General features: G+C 35.2%; 1 protein-coding gene across 5 annotated transcripts in view; it reads left to right on the top strand.

Annotated features, from left to right (window-relative positions):
- Nucleotides 1–21400, top strand: part of LOC150104886 (uncharacterized) — a 695785-nt gene that overhangs the window by 8448 nt on the left and 665937 nt on the right. The window contains exon 1 of one of the 5 annotated variants that reach the window (XM_090395400.1): nt 9342–9427. The exons of the other annotated variants lie outside the window; for them this stretch is intronic. The gene's annotated coding sequence lies outside the window, so the exon portion shown is untranslated. Of the gene's footprint in view, nt 1–9341; nt 9428–21400 lie in introns of those variants that run through there. 5 annotated transcript variants of the gene reach the window in all.

Genomic DNA, 21400 nt, shown 5'->3' with positions numbered 1-21400 from the left:
TCAGATTTGGTCCCCAGGATTTGAAGGGGATATATTAACTGTAGAAAGGATACAAAGACGGATGACAAAGATGGTTTCAGGACTGTACAAGGATGAGGATCGGCTGAGGGAATGTGGACTGCAGAGTTTGGTGGATAGAAGGAGAGATGATATGATTGAGACTTTTAAACTGTTGAGAGGTGGTTACAGTGTTGACACTGGGGAGTTCTTTCTCTTGGTTGAACAGCGGGAAGGAGTGATGACAAGAAGCCATCCCTGGAAGTTACGAAAGGAAACTGTGAGCAAGAGGGTGAGGAGGTTTCTTTGCGTGGAGGGTGGTTGAACCGTGGAATGCATTGCCTGATGGAGTGTTGAGAGCGAGAACGGTCATTGAGTTTAAGGAGTGGTATGATAGACTTAGTGTTTCTTAGGGGGGACCTCCCCTTGATGAATCTTGACAGACTTTATGTTCTTAGGAAGGACCTCCCACGATGAGTGTTTTGACTCCATGGAGGCCTGAATAATAATAATGATAATAATGATGCTGTGGTCTTCAACATTGCAGTAATAGATTGAAGAAGGAAACATGATAGCAATGTAATTTGGTAGGAAGATTTTACAGTATAGACACAAATGAGAGTTTACAGCTCATAAATTTAGTTGCCATGGAAACTAATGGGGGGTGCTTAAGGGTCAAAGTGGTATAACTGTGAGGAGACCTCCACATAGCCTTTAAAGGAATGCGGAGAACCGACCAGGGCTTCTGACCTAATGTCCAATTCTCACTTTCTCGTCGTGCACCCTGTTGCGGTATCTACCTGGATACTGAACGAAAGAGGATGGGCTGGCAATTTGGGATTTAGCCGACCAAATTGTATTCTTATTGGTTAAACCAAAATAAAAAATGATGGTACAACCCGACAAAATTCAATAGATGATGTTATACTTCTAAATAAATCCACTACAAGTCTGCAAGATTCTCTGACTAAATTGAATAACTGTTGTATTGCTGACCTTCATACCATATCTATTACAAAGACAATGAAAATAGGCAGAATCATTGAAGATGTCAACTGTGTTGTGAATGAAAACCTGTGGAACAAGTAAAACATTTCAGCTACTTAGGCACGATTTTTAGTGAAGATGGTAAATTCAATATAGAAATAGACAACAGAATCAGCAAAGCTGGTATGGTGGGAAGTCAATTAAATAAATTCATATGGAATAAGAGAGAAATTAGTCGGAACACTAAATTAGCTGTATTCAAGACAGTGTTCAAACCAGTTTTAACTTATGGATCTGAGAGCTGGGTAAGAAGTAAAACACTTGACGAAAGACTGGAGACCGCAGATATGAGAGGCGTGAACAGATGGCATCAATGGCAATATCATATTAAAAACGAAGATATCAGGAAAGAACTTGACATTGTCAGCATCCAGGAATGCGTTAGCAGAGCTAATCTCAGGTGTGGTCACTTAAACAGAATGGGTGAAGAAAGATGAGCAAAACAAGTGTTCTCTGCCAGGTTGGCAGCAAAACGACCCAGAGGAAGACCAAGATATAGGTGGATTGATACTGTACAAAGTGCCTTAGACGATAGAAATATAGGATCTGATAATGTTGGAGTCTTGACAAGTAACAGACTGATTTGGAGGAAAATTGTAGATAGGAAGTTAGTAATGATGTAATTTTTTCATGTAGTACTATCATATCCTGTACACCCCTTGAAGGTACATGTCAGGAATTTGATGATGATGGAAATTAAGGTCATGATTTCAAAGCATGTAAGGTCCAGATTCTTCATGGTACATGTTGTGTGGAATGGGCTACCAGTGGATTTTATGAGTGCTTCTTTGGCGAATATTTTTAAAGATACTTAGGCATATTGTGTGATCCTCAACTCGCTAGAGGAGCCTATATAGTAATAATAATTAGCAATTAAAACTACTCATACAAGTGCTAAAAGCCACCCATATATGGCACCAAGAAACAGATGACTTGTGCACAATGACTTAGGATTTTCACTAAAACTTTGGTTATCTTTGGGTATCTTTAATTTGTAGTATAACTAAGTGAAAAAACTTCTGGTAACTATCTCTAATCCAGAGTATTTTATTAATAAGGTGTGACACTTTTTGCCTACTTGTATATGAAAATATGGTTTTGGCATTACTTCAACCTTAGTATCACCTTTGGGTCTGGCTCCCACTAACGAGACCTCAATAAAGGTCGAAACTGTCTGGGTAGTGACCCTTCCCATAATGCATAGCATTTTACATGTTCGTAAGGATATGTGCTTTGCATTATGAGATACTATGGCAAGTGATGCGAAGTCATTAGCTTCTATATACAAATTGCCTCAGTCTTTAAAATACTTCAAGGGCAAACTTTGTTTGCTTACACTTGGATAAAGGATTAAACCAAGTATAATGGGGACCGGAAAGTAAACAATTATTTTTAATAGGTCATTTTTAGCCGATTGTTTCTTCTTAAATAACACATGAATTATTAAATTTGATTTTTATTTAAATATTAGCATTACTTTTCTATTTAAAAAAAAATTTTTTTTTTAAATTTTAGATTATTTTTTTATATTAATTTTTTATATATTATTTATATTAATTATTAATATGGCAGACTTTAAAGTTGAAGAGCACCATTTACGTCGTATGCTGTTTTTGTTTCACCAAGGAAAGAATGCTACCGAGGCTACCAAAATCATTTGCTCAACTTATGTAGATGTATTGAAGGTTAACAAACGTCAGCGATAGTTTAGGAGATTTGCAGAAAAAATTTTTGATCTCTCTGATCGTCCTCGATCTGGAAGACCTCTTACTCTAGATGACGATGCTCTTAAGACTCGTTGAATCAGATCCAAAACAAACCATACAAGAATTAGCTGAGAAACTTAATTCATCATGGTCAACTGTCCAAGAGCACTTACATAAGAGTGGCAAGGTTCTTAAACAGGGTGTATGGGTACTGCATGAACTGTCAGAAAACAATAAATCACAGAGACGGGCGATTTGCAATTCATTGTTGACCAGACAACAAAATGACCCCTTTTTGGAACGAATCGTAACTGTGACGAAAAATGGGTGCTGTATAAGAATCAAACGCAAAAAACAGTGGCTTTCTCCAAATCAAACTCCAATTCCAACACCTAAAGATGGACTTCATCCACAAAAGGTTCTGTTGTGTGTTTGGTGGGATATTCATGGAATTATTCATTACGAACTCATGGAACAAGGTAAGACTATCACAGCAGCCATCTACTGTGAACAATTAGAGCGACTACATCAAGCATTGTTAATCAGACAACTCTCGAAAAGGGGTAATTTTGCAGCAAGATAATGCAAAATCACATTCTGCAAGAATGACTCAAGAAAAAATTACGCAGTTGGGATGGGAACTTCTACCACATCCTCCATATTGTCCCTAGTGACTATCACTTATTCAGGTCCTTAGAACACAGCATAAGGAATGAAACCTTTCATTCTCAAGATGATGTGGGTCCAAAGGAGTTTGATATCGTTTTTTGCCTCCAAAGAAAAAACTTTTTTCAAAAAAAGAATTCTAAACTTAGTAGATCATTGGAATAAGGTTATAATTAACAATGACAATTATAGAATTGAATAATGTTAATTTGTTCTTTAATAAAATTTATATTAAAAATGTAGTTGAAAATATTGATTACTTTCCGGTCCCCCTTATATATAATTTCTGGGTATCTTTAATTTGTAAAACTTTGGTTATGTTACTCATTTTTTTTAGTACATCATTTTTCATCATCACTTCTCATAATTTTTATCAAGTACCATATTTCTGTTCTAAGGTGAACAGCTTAGGATACTGCAAAAAAAAGCTTATCAAATTCTTGAGAAAGAACAAGACACAGCCTTATATTAGTGATAACAGATAACGCGGTACTTGATCAACACGGTTTCAATATAACGTGGTCTACAAATTGTAGTAACCCTTGTGCAACGTGGTACTTATACAACGAGGTTTCGATATAACAATTTCTACAAATTGTAGTAACCCTTTATGTTTTCATATATTTTTCACCGCGTGACTTAAATCTCAAATTTTATCTTCGTTAAATTTGCATCTGTCCGTATCGCACATGTAGTTATAAGTAGCAAACTTATACATATTAGGAAAAATACCCTTTATCACACATGTACATCAATTGTTTACCATATAAAGTGTTTATTGTTGAAAATTGTCTTCGTTTTCTGCCAGGAAAGCACATTAAAAATCATAAGTGTGTTAATCTCAAGCTGAGCACTTTATTTTCTGGTGAGTTACATACAATATGTAATGCTTTTTTATGTAAAAAATGTATTTTTATAGTAATGGCCACTTTCAACCATATCGCAAAAGAGGGCTTTTGCGATATGGTTGAAAACAAAACTAGTGAATTAATTGATGGGGAAATAGATTTAAATGAGGAGAAACTGGTACAATTAATAGAACCAAATGGTGGGAAAAGTTCTGCCGAAGATTGTGATTGTGATGAATCCATTAAAGAATTCAATTTAAAGAAATTAGCAGAAGGATTGGACTTGGCAAGAAAGTTAGAATGTTATTTTACAGTTAATGATCCCTCAATGAAACACTCCGGAAAATTCACGAGACAGTTGGATATTTGTTTAGCTCCATATTATGAACTTAATAAAAAATTACAGCATAGTGGTAAGCAAGTCTTATTACTGACTTTTTGATAACTAAACCAGCTGAAGTATGCAATGAGAATTATACAAGTCATATACAAGAGATTCAAGTGATGATGACGTCCAGCAACTAGTAAATAAAGACCATCTACGAAATGTTATTTTTGAAGACAGTGATGACGATTAAAATATGCACTTTACATATGTAAATTAACTATTTGCGAAATGTTGATCAAGTATCTGAGAAAACTATTTAATACCAACTAGTTTCATCAACTTAAGCTGTTGGCATCTTCAGGGTACAGGACTGATGATAGGAACTAAAGTTAATAAAACATGTTACAGACTAGACATTAACAGAATTCTAATTATAAATTGCAAAACAACACTGAATGTGTGTGCAATACACGTGTGGCGCGTACATGATTTCACTTGTTGTTTAGGAACGTTTTATAGTTGGTACTAAAGTTCATTTCTTGTGTGTTTATAGATCTAATTAGGGTCTTCCAGATCTTGGATAAGATTAAACCTTGGTTCCTATTAAGATTTTCTACAGAACGGTAATCCTCTTCTTTGTTTTTGACATATCCGATGTGTTCTCTCTGTCTTATCTCAAGGTTTCTTGAAGTTTGGCCGATGTAACTTAAACCGCACAAGCATGGGATATTGTAAACTCCAGCATATTTAAAGAAAGGATGGAAGTCTTTTGGAGATCTTAAGAGTTTTCGAATTGTATCTTTAGGTTTAAAGGTCATTCTTATTTTATGTGGTTTGAGGAGTTTAGCAACCGTGTTAGAGGCTGTCCCCACGTATGGAATGACGATTGTGGTAATATATTGAGTGTCTTCTTGTTGTCTGTGGTGGATCAGAGAACAGAATCTTGTTAACAAGTCTCCGGGGGTAGCCATTCAAAATGAGGTTGTTGGATATCAGTGTTAATTCATCTTGGAGATCTTTTTGGTCTTTGTAATCCGGACAGCTCTCTTTTTTAGCATATGTACAATGCTGAGTTTTTGGGAAATGTGGTGGGAGGAGCTGAAGTGTAAATAACGTCCTGTATTCGTGGGTTTTCTCTGAACTGAGAGGTTATTAGAATATCCAGAAATGGTAGTTGTTTTCCTTTTTCAAGGTCCAGAGTGAATTTGATTGAATGGTGAAAAGAGTTGATCTTATTTAGGAATTCAAATAAGTCATCTTTATTTGAATTGGTGAAACTAGTAGGATAATAAATATTACCCACTTGACTAACATTCCTAAAATGTGTTATAGTTTCTTATACAAGTAGTCAAGAAAGAAAATCACACTATGAACAGGATCGACGAGATCACTAAACGAAAGGTACGCAATCTTGAAGATTTAAAATGCAAAAAGGCTAAGTGTTTAAACCATCTGACATTTTTAAAAAGGTGTCGAGACAATAACGTTATCCCAAAATTTCTTCGTCTCAAACAACATCTTAAAACAAAAAAAGCTAATATTATTTACCAACAAAACTTCATTCGCCCTTCTCCGGGAAAGAATTAGCCATACGAGAGCCTTCCTCAACCATATAGACTCTCAATGCTATGATTTGTTCACAGACATCTCTAATAACCTTGACGTAGATACCTGGCAACTTTTAGATAATATGATTAACAACAGTTATGCCAAAACCTTCAGTTACAGCAAAAAGACGCAAATTGATAAATTCAACTTGCTATATGATAGTTACATTAACTCTAACCCATCTCTACCAGATAACCAAGTGAAAATGAACCTATCTAAACACATTTTAACAAAACCTGAGATCTCAATTCACAAAAAAGATTCAATTTCGCCTTAAAACCTACTGATATTCCTAAAAGAGAGTTCATCTGCAACTTGGAAAAAGCCATCTCATTGCTACCACACCCAATAGCTAATGACTTACGATTAAAAAGCAGCATAATCCTCTCCGCTCCGTCAAGATCTCCTAACACTAACTCTAACCAAATAGAAAGAAGAAACTATTCCAATTAAAGAATAATAATGACATCATCATACTTAAAGCTGACAAAGGCAATAATACTGCTATCTTGAATCCAAAAGATTATGAAGAGAAAATTAACAATCTATTATCAGACACGTCGGTCTATGACGTTCTCAGTACAGATCCTAAGCAAAAAAAAACCATAACGACACCAATGAACTATTATGTGGAATGACTAACTGGCCTATAGACTTAATAAGAAAGCTAAAATCCATTCACCCGTTGACTCCAAGATTGTATGGCTTTCCTAAAATACATAAAGAAGGTACACCATTACGTCCAATAGTTGATGGAATCTATTCTCCAACTTACCAACTGTCTAAATATCTAGCCAAGATTTTACAACACATTCACAACTCGGATACTTATATCAAAAACTCACAACATTGTATTGAAAAATTAAAAAAACATTCATATTTCTCAAGATGATATACTAGCAAGCCTGGAGGTCACATCTCTGTTTACAAACATCCCAGTTGTGGAATTCATCAACATCTTAGACTACTTGTGCCCAAGAAACATCACTACATTGTTCAATCATTGTTTAACTTCGAACTATTTCGTTTGGCAAAAAACGGTCTACAAACAACTTACTGGATTAGCCATGGGTAGTCCCCTCTCTCCTTCTTGTGCTGACTTATTCATGGAAGACCTAGAAGATAAAATCTTATCTCACATTACCCCAAAACCTAAAACTTGGTACAGATATGTAGATGACATCTTTATCATTTGGAATCATAAGAAAGAAGACCTAATGGATTATCTCAACCAGATTGATGGTACAGTTTCCACCATACCATCAAATTAGAAATTGAAAAAGATGAAAAACTTCCATTCCTAGACATCCTAATAAAGAAACAAACCAATAACAGTATCAACCTGTCTGTGTATAGAAAACTTACAAATACTAGACGTTACCTCCATTTCAACTCGTCACATCATATATCCCAGAAACTTAGCATTATCTGTATGCTTAAGAAAAGAGCTATACAGTACACCACAGACAAAGATGACTTACAAGAAGAATTAACTACAATATCCAAAGAGCTATCCTTAAATGGTTATCCTAAAAGACTTTGCAACAAGATTCTCTTTTCAGATATACCACAAAGACAATGATGACACCCAATACATCAGTACTATAACTATTCCATTTGTCAGCAGCATTTCCAAAAAATTGGCTATCCTTCTAAAACCACACAATATTAGAGTAACATTCAAGCCGCTCAATACTATTCGGAAATTTTTAAGATCACCGAAAGACCCTCGTTCATTCTGCAAGTACTCTGGAGTATATAATATACCTTGTTCCTGTGGTGTTAATTACATTGGTCAGACCTCTAGAAGCTTCGAAACGAGACAGAAGGAGCACATAGGATATGTTAAAAACAACAAACAAGATATCTCAGGCCTTTCTTCCCACTTTGCCTCTACCAACCATCTTATTGAGTGGGATAAGAGTCATATGCCCTATATAGAAGAGAACTACTATTCCAGAACCTTCAAGGAGGCTGCTATGGTCACCCGTTCAACAGGAAACCTAAATAAGAATCAAGGTCTAATCCTACCGGAAATTTGGAAAACTTTAATTAGATCACTAAACATCAAAGAAATGAACTTTCACGCCAATTACATTGTCTCGTAACAAATCATGTTCCCGAGACACACGCATTGTCTTGCACTGTACTAATTTTGTATGAATTAGAACTGTCAGTTAAAACCTAGTCTGTTACCTTCATATCGCTTACCAATTGTATCTCTGAAGATGCCGATAGCAAAAAATCTGTGAAACTAGTAGGATAATAAATATTACTCACTTGACTAATATTTCTAAAATGTGTTATAGTTTCTTAAGTCATCTTTTTTGTAGTTCCAAACAATGAAGATGTCATCCACGTATCACCACCATATTGTGGGTTTGGGGTCTACTTGAGATAAAATTCTACTTTCAAGATCTTCCATGAAAAGATCGGCACAAGATGGTGAGAGAGAGCTACCCATTGCCAAGCCAGTCAGTTGCTGGGAAATGGTTTTCTTCCATAAAAAATAGTTTGATATTAGGCAATGACTGAACAGCGAAGCGATATCTTGTGGAAACAAAGTACCTAAAATGTTGACGATTCTACCACAGGGATGTTTGTAAATAAAGATTGGACATCTAAGCTGGCCAGTAGATCGTTTTCGGAGATGAAGATGTTTTCTAATTTCTCTACAAAATGTGAGTTTCTAATATAAATATCTGAATTATGGATATGTTGTTGTAGGAGTTTTGCGAGGTGCTTAGACAACAGATAGGTAGGAGAGTTGATACCATCCACAATAGGGCATAATGGAACTCCATCTTTGTGAACTTTAGGAACGCCATATAGTCTAGGAGTTAGAGGATGCATTGACTTCAATTTTTAATTAATTCTGTTAGCCAGTTAACCATGTGGCATAATAAGTTGTTGGTATCATTGTGATTTTTTTGGATCTGTTACTAGGACACGGTAAACAGACATGTCTGATAGTAAATAGCTATGTTTATCTTCATAGTCTTTGGTGTTTAAGATCACTGTGCTGTTTTCTTTATCCGCTTTGAGTATAATGATATCTTTCTTTTTCTTTAAATTAAGCATAGTTCTTTTTTCCAGAGGGGTGAAGTTTGTGTTGGGAGTTCTTGAAGAAGAGAGGATTGTACTACTTTTTAATCTACGGTTATTGGCTGTATGTCGAGGTAACAACGAGATTGCCTTATCTATATTACAAATGATATCCACTTTAGGTATGTGATCAGGTGTTATCGCAAAGTTGAAATCTTTTTTGAGAATAGCGATCTCTGGTTTAGTTAATACGTGATCCGATAAATTGAAAATAACTTTGTTGTCTGGCAGAGAAGGTTTAGACTTAATATGATTTGCATAAAGGTAGTTAAATTTTTTAATTTGGTTCTGTTTGCTTTTTGTAATGATCTACTGGCCGGCTTAGATGTCCAATCTTTATTTATAAACATCCCTGTGGTAGAAGTCATCAACATTTTAGGTACTTTGTAGTCTGTAATGTCTAGTCTCTAACATGTTTTGTTAGCTTTAGTTACTATCATCATCTGGTACTCTGAAGATTCCAACAGCTCAAGTTGGTGAAACTAGTTGGTATTAAATAGTTTTTTTCTCAGATACTTGATCAACATTACCCAAATAGTCAATTTACATATGTAAAGTGCATATTTTAATCATAATCACTGTCTTCAAAAATAACATTTCTGTAGATGATCAACATTTCCCAAATAGTCAATTTACACAGCTTCTGTGGTCAAGAAAAAATATCGTTTAATATGCACTTTACATATTTTATTTTGCCTGAAAAACATTTATTCCTTATGTGCAATGAAGTTTACATACAATTTGTACTTTTATAAGCTTATAATATGTATTTGTTTCATAGTTTACATGTTTTCTTAACTTACATTACTTACCTGAATTAATTAAAAAAAAAAAGATTTCAGAACCTAATCCTACTTTTTCTGTGTGATCTGAGTTTCGCATAACACGATTTATATAACGTGGCATTTCTGTGGAACCTAACATCCACGTTATACAAGGATTACCTGTATTAGACTGTCTTCTAAAATGATGGTGCCAATTGTTGGATAAACTTTATGCTCACTTAAGACATCTTAAAAAGTATAAAAACACAAGGAACAATGTTTACATTGCCCCTTATGTTTTTATAGCATTTTCTGTTAATATAGAGCAGTGTTTCTCAAACTTCAAATATCCATGTACCCCTTCTTAAATTTTCATTATTACCAAGTATCCCCTAATTAATTAATTAAAAATAAATTAATTTAAAATATTAATTAAAATTAACTATCTATTTTATTTGAATTTATATGTTCGTGTAAACAAAAAATATGATTTATTTTTAAATTTTGGTTTTCTAGATATGTCAGACAACATACTCATCAATTTAATTTGATCCAGATGCATTATCAACGTTTCCTTGTTGCTTTCAGCTACTTGTATTTGCTATATTGCTCTCTTTTAGGGGTTTTATAAATCCAATCTTTAACCAATGATCCATATGTAAGAATTTGAAAGCTAAAAAAAAAACTGTATTTACTCGAATATAACTCTACTTTTTTCTCAAAATTAAAGCTAAAAAATCGTGTTGTGAGATATGTGTGGGAATTTTTGGATAATATGTATTTTATGTTTTTCTGAAAAACTAAAGTTTTTCAGAAAAAAACTGAAAATGGTGCGACTTACCAAGAAGCTCCTACTCGCTATCACTACTTTTGGCATCGAGAACAGTTTCTTTGTGTGCATCGTCAAAGTCATCTACCCAAATAGCATCATCTTCTTTCGCATTATTTCTAGCAAAAATTACCAGTAATTTAAGAGACTTGAGATATGTAGAGCAGCGAAGAACTGCATATGATTGGTGCGGTATTAACAAAAGATCGCGCGAACCAAAGACAAATTAGCATTTCAACAGTTGAGTTGAAATGCTCATTCCCTTCAACCGAATTCCATAATATCTGAAACACATTCACTGTATATTTCTTAGTTTTAACACGTTAACGACGGGGGTGGTATCAAGCAAAGCCATATGTTCCACCGGCAACATATGTTTTTTTTTATCTATATAGCAGTTTCTGTTGGAGAGGGGGATGTGATTCATTAGTTAGTGCCGTTTTATCCCAGTTATCTCTAATTGCACTGTTTGTTGAAAAATATGACTCATTTAATTATGCATAGCTGAAAATTGCCACGTACCCCCTAACAACCTTTCGCGTACCTCTGGGGTACGCGTACCACACTTTGAGAAACATTGATGTAGAGCTGTTACACCTGATATCTTGAGAATATAGTATTCTCAGTTATCATGGTGTAACATGAAAAAATAAATAACATAAATAAAAACTCCTGCATAAAAGGAATAATTTAATTAATAAAATATTCTTGCATCCAGTATAAATTGAGTAAAATGTAAAGGTCTATTGTTTAGTTAAGATAAAAGAAAAGAATGTATTAAGATGTATTATGACTAAGCAAGGAATTTGTATTAAATAAGTGGCTATATAAGAATTAATATAGTAATGCGATTAAGAATGAAAGAGTTAAGTGCATAAGTATAAAAGAATGAGTCATGAAATACGCTATGTAAGAGGCTACAGATTAAGCATTAAGTAGAATTCTGAGAAAAGGCTTAAAAAGGGGGTTAAGATAGAGGCTAACAAGAGAAATAACGGAATATCGCTTAGGGCCTATATCCGGATAGAAACTTCGTTACGAGTTGCCGATCAAAATGACACATGGCGGCAAAATGGTACCCAATTGGTAGACAGACGGAAAACAAGTAGGAGGCGGGAAAAAGAAGTAAGAAAGGGCGCCTTTAGGGGAGCAGCTATAAAAGGGTTGGTAACCCCCTTTAGAGGCTTTTTGAGAAGAGTAGGCTCTTTTGGGTTTTGGAGAAGACGTTTAGATAGTCAAGGAGGCTTTAGGCCTTTTTGCCTTTTGCGAGAGGAGAAGAAACGTTTGGACAGTCGCGGTGGTTTTAGTTTGGTTTTCTAGTGGATTTCACGGTGTTCCTGAGTGGAGAGATATGGCTTATATCCTCATGCCACAACAAGGAATCGACGGTGAGCGGGGGAAGCTATTCCCGTATTCCTATGTAGAAAGCGAAATATACCATAGAGTCATAGGAAGCTGTGAAAATATCGATGTCCTCGTTTCGGATAGTACAGCCGACGGCGCAGATGTTTATATAGCCCTGAATTGCAAGAAGTTATGCAAGCAAGTTCGTTCAGTACAAGGTAAAGGCCCGTAAGTGAAGCTAAAGAAAGGTATTGTGAATTTTGTCTTATGTTAACTAGAAGTTGTTTGTGATAGGTACCATTGTCATAATACGGAACTGTTAAAGTGATTAGGGAGAAATTATAATAGGACTTTGGAATTTGATAGAGAGTGTTAAAAGTAAGCTAGCTAGTGTTGATAATTTGTGAATAATTAATTGTCCTAAGAATCTTGAGTGCCTACTATATTGTAAAAGGAAAGTTAATGACATAGTTGTGTGTTAATGAAGTAAATGGTTTTGTTAATGTTGAGTTTGATTAGTGTGAATTGAGTAATCAAGTAGCGTGAGGAATTTGAATGCCTAGTGTGATGTGTAGAGAATCGGAATTGTCATAAGTATGTGCTAGAGTAGTTAATGATTTTGTTAGTGTACTTGAAGTTGAATAATCTAATAGTGTGTGGTAATCTAATTTGTCCATGTTAAGTGAATTCATGTTTTGTATGAAATTTTGTGGCGGTATGATCGTAGTAACTTTTGTCGAATCATAGCCCAACTACTTGTATTAAGCTAATTTTAGTGTGTAAGTAATTTAGTTGAGTATTTTGATATGTACCATGTTTAGAGAAATAATAAACCTTTTGTTTAATGATAATAAAAGTTGTCTGATATTGCTAATCCAATGCACCGCTTAGAAACATTCGAGCCTAATCACGCGGGGAATTAATGTTAAGAAACGGGAAGTTAAGGAATTAATGTTGAATAACAAGAAATAGTGTCACGACTGCAATAGTTACACTTTCAGGTATTTGAGTTCCTTTTCTCTTTTTATGTATAAAATATCTTAAACTAAATATCCCAAAGGGCGCAGTTAAAATACAAATACTAGGGATACTACGGGAAACAATAACTCAGATATTAGTAGAAATTTTGGTGATGTCTTGAAAGTAGACGTTAGAAGAATCCAGACGAAGGCAATTTGTAAGACAAACAAAATCATAAGGTAGAATGGGACATAACAGAGCCCACCATTATTTTTATTCCAACACACCCCTGTGAGGTCCGATTTATTTTCAGCTAGATTTGTTTAGGAAGATTCACCTTAAATTCTATGATACCTGTCATGTCACTTCTTAATCCACAGTCAGAAATATTCAAATGGCCTAGTTTGCTTACACCTGGATAATGGATTAAACAAGAACATACTTTCTTGAGGAGTTTAATTTAATGCGCGGTACTCACTATAACACTTATTATTCCAAGCATTCAAGGATGCATTTAATGCTGGTGTGTTGTGTGAAGAGCTTTTTGTTCTTTGTCCTTTTATCTTTGATAAATCTCTCAGATATCAATCTGAGCTCTCAATAAATTGTGGTAATCATATTACATCTTATTATTTATTACCAATCTGTCATTTTCCCATCTCACTCAATTCATATATCCTCTTGCCATGCAGTAATCCATCAAAAGTATTTGTTAAGCACCTGAATATCACCGTGCTTAAGGATCAAAGCTATATAACTGAGAGGAGACCTCCACATATCCTTCAAAGAAATGTGGAGAACTGATCAGAGCTTCTGACCTAATGTCTAGTCCTCACCTTCTCGTGGTGTACTCTGTTAAGTATCTACCTAGATACTGAATGAATGAGGATGGACTGGCAATTTGGGATTTAGCCGACCAAATTGTATTCTTATTGGCTTAAACCAAAATTTCAAATGATGGTACAACATGACACAATTAATGCCGGCTGGGGTGTCACCCATTTAAACAAGACGCCTGTTGTTTTCGCCAGGGAACCAGGACGAACAGCGAAAAGTCAGCCAGTGGAACAAATCCTAAAACTTATCCCAACTCAACATCACCAGTGTTCAAGATCGGTGCTATCAACATAAGAAGCCTAAATAGCAAAGAAATGGGGCTAGCTGAGGAATTGGATAAGTACCAGATTGACATAATAGGGGTGACTGAAACAAAAATGACAAAAACTGGTGAGATCTTTCTGAGCAATAAATACAAAATGTTATATTTAGGCAATGATAATCAAGGAAAAGGGGTAGCCAAGTATTCAACATTAAATACAAGGCTAATCTTCTATGGCTGGCAGTCTCAAGTAGAGTGATGTGGGCAAATATGAGAATGGGGAACTGGATAATGAGACTTATTTGTGCATATGGTCCCACAGAAGGTTCTACTAAGGTAGAAAGTGGAGGAATTTTTTGAGGCTTTAGAGAAAGCAACTGACACAATGAAAAAGGAAAAGTTGGTCCTTGTTGGGGATCTAAATAACAGAGTAGGAAATGATTGGTCAGACACAAAAATATTTTGGGAAAATTTGGAGAAAAGAGGAAAGCTAATAATAATTTCAAATACCTGTTGAATTTCTGCTTAGAACATGGACTGATTATTACTAACACAATGTTCCAACATAAAAATGTGCACAAATTGACATGGAGAGAAGAGGCAAAGAATAGAAAAGTCTCATTGACTATGTTATTGTTGATAGTAATGTTTTCCCACTGGTGCAGGACACCAGAGTGTACTTAGGATTTGAAATTGTAAGTGATCACCATTTAGTCTTGAACAGGATAAAATTGAATTTCATTTTAAAAAGAAGAACATGCTAGAAAGTTTTACAGCAAATAAAAGTTGAGCAGCTCTCAGATGTGAAGTGTAGAATAAAACACACAAATATTATTCAAGAAAAAATGAATACCTGATTAATATGGCTGATTGATTCAACCAGAGAGGCATGTGGTGAGGTTGTCTGCAAGGATAGAAAAATGAGAATTCCACGGTGGACACAGGATGTTAAAGAGGCAGTGAAAGAAAAGAAGAAAGCATATCAAAAGTTCCTGGCAAATAAGTCAGCTTGTTCTCTTAGAGAATACAAAGACAAATGTAAGAAAGCTAAACGCTGTGTAAAACCAGCTAAAGGAAAGTCATGGGAGGACTTTGGCAAGAACATAGAAAATAAATATCAAGAAGGTGGCAAGATATTCTGGAGGTTGTTGAGGAAGCTCAGAAATGGAGGAAAGAGTGCTGTAAAAGAAATTAGAGATGATAACGGTGACATGAAAACAGGAGAAAAAGATATCCTTGAAGTATGGAGTAATTATTTCGAAAAATTGCTAAATGAAACAAGCAGTGATGACAGCACAGTGGTAAAAGAACACTGACCAGGCATGCAGTCAGAATACATATCAATACTTCAGGTAGAAAAAGCCATCAAAAGCCTGAAATGTGGAAAGGCTGCAGGAGTGGATGATATTCGACCAAATTTGCTGAAGTATGGAGGTATAAACGTTTTACAGTGGTTGCACTGCATAGTTCAGAAAGCCTGAACAGAGGGACGAATTCCAGATGATTGGAGTAGAGCTCTCATAGTATACTTATATAAAAAGCGAAATAAAACTGAATGTGAGAATTACACAGGTATACTTCTCAACTGAGGTAAGATTTATGCAAGTATACTTGAGAAACGGTTGAGAAGGATTGTGGATGACAAGCTTGGTGAAGAACAAGCTGGATTCAGGTCAAATAGAGGCTGTCAGGATCAGATCTTCACTTTATGACAGATAGTTGAGAAATGATGGGAATATAACAAAGATCTGTATTTAAGTTTTGTAGATCTGGAAAAGGCATATGGCAAGATGCCAAGAGAGAAGCTTTCAAAACACTACAGTTATATGGTGATAGTGGGGCATTATATCAAGCAATACTTAGTCTTTATTTGAGTTGTAAGTCAGCAGTTAGAATTGAAGGAAGTACAGAAAGGTGGTTTAATGTTAAATCTGGTGTGAGACAAGGATGTACATTATCCCCTCTCTTATTCATTATCTATATGGATTACATTATGAAGGAAAGTGGTATTAAACCTGATATCAAAATTGGGGATGTTAATCTCAGCTCTTTGCTTTATGCAGATGATGTTATACTTCTAAATAAATCTGCGATAAGTCTGCAAGATTCCCTGACTAAATTGAATAACTGTTGTGATAAATATGGTATGCAGGTCCGCATTAAAAAGCCAAAGACAATGAAAATATTCAGAAGCATTAGAAATATTAACTGCATTGGGAATGGAGAACTTATAGAACAAGTAAAACATTTCAGCTACTTAGGCATAATTTTTAGTGAAGATGGTGAATTAAATATGGAAATAGACAACAGAATCAACAAAGCTGGTATGGTAGGAAGTCAACTGAATAAATTTATATGGAATAAGAGCGAAATTAGCCAAAACACTAAATTAGCTGTAAATGTTCAAACCAGTATTAACTTATGGATCTGAGAGCTGGGTCAGAAGTAAACAATTGACCAAAGACTAGAGACTGCAGATATGAGAGTCCTGAGAAAGATTAGGGATATGAACAGATGGCATCAATGGCAGTATCATATTAAAAATGAGGATATTAGGAAAGAACTTGATATTGTCAGCATCCAGGAATGCATTATCAGAGCTAATCTCAGGCGGTATGGTCAGTTAAGCAGAATTGAAAAGGAAGGATTAGCAAAACAAGTGTTTTCTGCCAGGTTGGCAGGAAAAAGACCCAGAGGAAGACCAAGGTATAGGTGAATTGATACAGTACAAAGTGCCTTAGACGATAGAAATATATGATCTGATAATGTTGGAGTCTTGACAAGTAACAGACTGATTTGGAGGAAAATTGTAGATAGGAAGTTAGTAATGATGTAAATTTTTCATGTAGTACTATCATATCCTGTACACCCCTTGTGGGTACATGTCAGGAATTTGATGATGATGATATCAGTGTGTGTGCCCACCTGGTTGGCAGAGGGGGATGGGGGAATAGCATTTGCCTTTCTTCAACCAGTGGCCTATAAGTTCAAATTGTGCTGTGTCATGGATTTTTATTAATTATTATCCAATTATTATTAATTATATATATATATACAGGGTGTTCGGGATAAATTTGACAGTTTCGTAAGGAAAAAGAAAATCTTCTTTGTATCTATTAAATTTAATGAATTGACAAAAAAACATTACAGGCAGAGTTAATTACAATACTATCAACAAGATTTACTCAAAATAACCACCATTAGCATCGATCACAGCTTCAATTCTGCTTCGGAACCTCGAACAAGCTGATGCTACAGTCTCCCTGGGAAGGGCCGCAAAAACTGTTTTAATTTTATCCATTAACTGGGCTTTTGTATTACTGGAAGTGCGATTGGTGTCTTTTTCAACTGCGCCCCATACAAAATAATCCATGGGGTTAAGGTCTGGGGAGTTTGGAGGCCAAACATTTGGACTGGTGAAGTCGTAGAAATTTTCAGACAACCATTTTTGACTTTTCCCAGAGGTGTGGCAAGGGGCCGAATCCTGCTGCCATACATACGGCCTACCATTGGCTACCCTTGTTATCCAGGGCTTGACTACAGTTAGCAACTCCACGAAAAAAGCCCGAATTCCAATGCCAGGGTTCTTCAACACCTGTTCCTGCAGATTTGTGAGGAATTCTGCTGTACGAACGCAATCAGATCGTCTGCTAGGGATCTTTCTTCTTGCTACATCCTCGTAGTCACCATTGCAAGTCTCTAGTTCATGCCTGATTGTTTTTACTGTATTCAGGGAGCATTGGGCAGCAGTCGTAATATCCTTAATTTGATGGCGGGCACGAATCATTATGATACAAGTTATTCTCTTCCATGATTCAGGTGGGTTCCAGCTATCCATCCTTTCTGACATCTTGTATATGAATGAAGAAGGGTCCAAACTTTTAAATGGAATAGAAGTGTGTGTTAATACATGTAACTTACGGAAAAATATAATTAATTATAAATATGTCAAATTTATCCCGGACACCCTGTATATATATATATATATATATATATAATTAATAATAATAGTAATATGTGGTAGTTTCATTCAAAACACTACTTCTCTCCTGTGCGCCTACCATTATTTTTATTACAACACACTGTGGTAGATTCGGATGCTTTGGAAGGTTCACCCTAAATGTCATAATACCTGTTACATCACATCTTAATTCATTTTTTATTTGGTCTTTAGAGCAGGGATGTTTGCATTATTTAACAGTAGTCCATCCGTGTGTATGATAGGTTCAACGTTTCTTGGTGGGATTTACATAAAGTCCTTGTCTGTCATGTTCATCACTTTATCTTAAAATGCTAGTATGTTGCCGATGCAAGACCAAACTTTTGCAAACCCATGTTCACCATCATTATCAACGATATCAACCCAATCCTGTATGAGGATAGTCTGAAAATTTCTTGGCCTAACAATGAAAAAACAAATTTATAATTTCAAAATTATTTTTATTTTTCAACATAATCTCCCTTAAGACTAATACATTTATTCCAGCGATGCTCCAGCGTTATTATTCTGTCACTGTATTGGTTCTCAGTCAGATCTGCAAAATACCCCTCTACAGCTGCAATCACCTCTTGATTCGAAGAAAAATGCTGACCAGCAAGGAAGAGTTTTAGGAAGAGATAGAAGTCAGAGGGAGCCAAATCTGGGAAATAGGGTGGATGTTCCAACAATTCATAGTGCAGATCCCTTGTTTTGGCTATTGCCAAAACACCTTTGTGGGCAGGTGCATTGTCCTGATGAAATATGATTTTTTTCTTCTGCAAATCAGGTCTTTTCTCATGCATTTTTTCATATAGTCTGGTTAAATGATTGGAATAATATTCCTCAGTTATTGTTTTACCCTTTTCAAGATAATTAATAAACAAAATGCCTTTAGCAGCCCAAAACACTGATGAGAAGACTTTGTCATCTTTGGTGCTGAACAACCGGCTTCTGTCCACTGTTTTGACTACTGTTTGGATTCTGATGTGTAATGGTGAATCCAAGTCTCATCCATAGTAATAAATCAATGCACAAAATCAGTTTTTTTCTTGTTAAAACACTCCAAGCACTGTTCAGAGATTTTCATGCACATGCATTTTTGATCTGCTGTGAGCAAGCATGGCACCCATCTTGTGCAAAGCTTTTTCATATGCAATTCTTCATGCAAAATATATCTTACATGTTCTTTTGAAATGCCTATAGTCTCAGCAATTTCACGCACTTTGACTCTCCATTCATCCAATACCATATCGTGCACTTGATCAATGATTTCTGGTGTTGTTACACTTTTCGGACGTCCTTCCATTTTAAGGCTGATATGGCAACGTTTAAACTTGGCAGTCCATTTCTTAATTGTCGAAAATAAAGGAGAAGAGTGCCCATAAACTTTTATGAACTTTGTATGAATTTCTTTTGGCGTTAAACCTTCTTTTACAAAGAATTTTATAACCGCATGATACTCAATTTTATTCATTTCAAGGGTACAGACAACACTTTTGCTTCAGACAGCTGTATAAAACAAACTACTCGATAGAATGACTTGCAATTTCACATGGATGCTTATGACTAATGTACCAACTTTCGAGGCCGAGAACTTTTCTGACTACCCTCGTATTTTGTAACTAGCTGATCTCTCTTTCTCTCTCTCTCCAGTATGTTACTTCAACTGCAGATATACTGATTGGTCTATAATTACAAACATCCACCAGCACTACCCTGCATTTTATAATCCTCATGCATCTTATAACTATTACAATCCTACCTCCCCTCTATAACATCCTTTTCCAATTGCTTGTCTAATTTTGTTCTTGCTTAATCATGCTACCGGCCAGGATATATATATATATATGTACAAGTTATCATGGATCCGAAGTGCATATTAAAATTGTAATACCATTGATATTACATTGAAATATATGATGGATACGAAGCATGTGAGGATGCGTATTTGATCCATAATGACCGGTAAGGTGGTTAATCTGCCTGACTTAATGCATGCAGTTGTACATAGTTTGTGTCAGCTGTATCAGCCAATTCCCATGCTCTATAAACTAAAACCTCTTTGCCATTCACAGTCCTATTTGCAGTTTTGTTGATGACTACTCTTCGTTTTAGAAGCCTTGTAGTACTCAAGTGTTTTCAAGTTTTAAGACCCTCCACTCCAGTCTTGAACTAATGTCTTAAACACTGATCTCACCATCCTAAAGTAGGGTGAAGATAATCTAGTAAATTCCATGTTATCAAAACACAGATCTGTCTAATTACCTGAAAGAAAGATTCTATTATGATGCTGTCTCTTACTTTTAATATGGCTCCAGTTTCCAGTTAAGATCAGTTTACTCTTCTTTGGCTAATTTTCACATTTAGCTTATTTTAGTATAAACTTCACCTTACTTTAGGATTGTGAGATCAGTGTTTAAAACATTAGTTCAATAAATTTTATTTATTATTAATGCCAGACTGGTAGATTCAAAAAAAAAAAAAAAAAATAAATAAATAATATATATATATATATATATATATATATATATATATATATATAAAATCAGCATCATCAAATTTCTGCCCATGTACTCCCTCAAGGGGTGTGCAGGATATGATAGTACTACATGAAAAAATATATCATTACTAATTTCCTATATACAATTTTTCTCCAAATCAATCTGTTACCTGTCAAGACTCCAACATTATCAGATCTTATATTTCTATCTTCTAAGGCACTTTGTACGTATTTGTACGTATCAATCCACCTATATCTTGGTCTTTCTCTGAGTCTTTTCCCCACCAACCTGGAAGACAACACTTGTTTTGCTAATCTTTCCTCTTCCATTCTGTTTAAGTGAACATACCACCTGAGATTAGCTCTGCTAATGCATTCCTGGATGCTGACAATGTCAAGTTCTTTCCTAATATCCTCGTTTTTAATATGATATTGCCATTGATGCCATCTGATCATGCCTCTAATCTTTCTTAGGACTCTAATATCTGCGGTCTCTAGTCTTTGGTCAAGTGTTCTGAACCAGCTCTCAGATCCATAAGTTAAAATTGGTTTGAACACTCTCTTGTATATAGCTAATTTAGTGTTTTGACTAATTTCTCTGTTATTCCATATAAATTCAA

Source organism: Typopeltis vanoorti, chromosome 7 (genome assembly GCF_054136105.1).
Source record: "Typopeltis vanoorti isolate ZY-2024b chromosome 7, IOZ_Tvanoo_1.0, whole genome shotgun sequence".
In the NCBI taxonomy this organism is placed as follows: Eukaryota; Metazoa; Arthropoda; class Arachnida; order Uropygi; family Thelyphonidae; genus Typopeltis; species Typopeltis vanoorti.
This window is presented reverse-complemented; position numbering and strand designations above follow the sequence as displayed.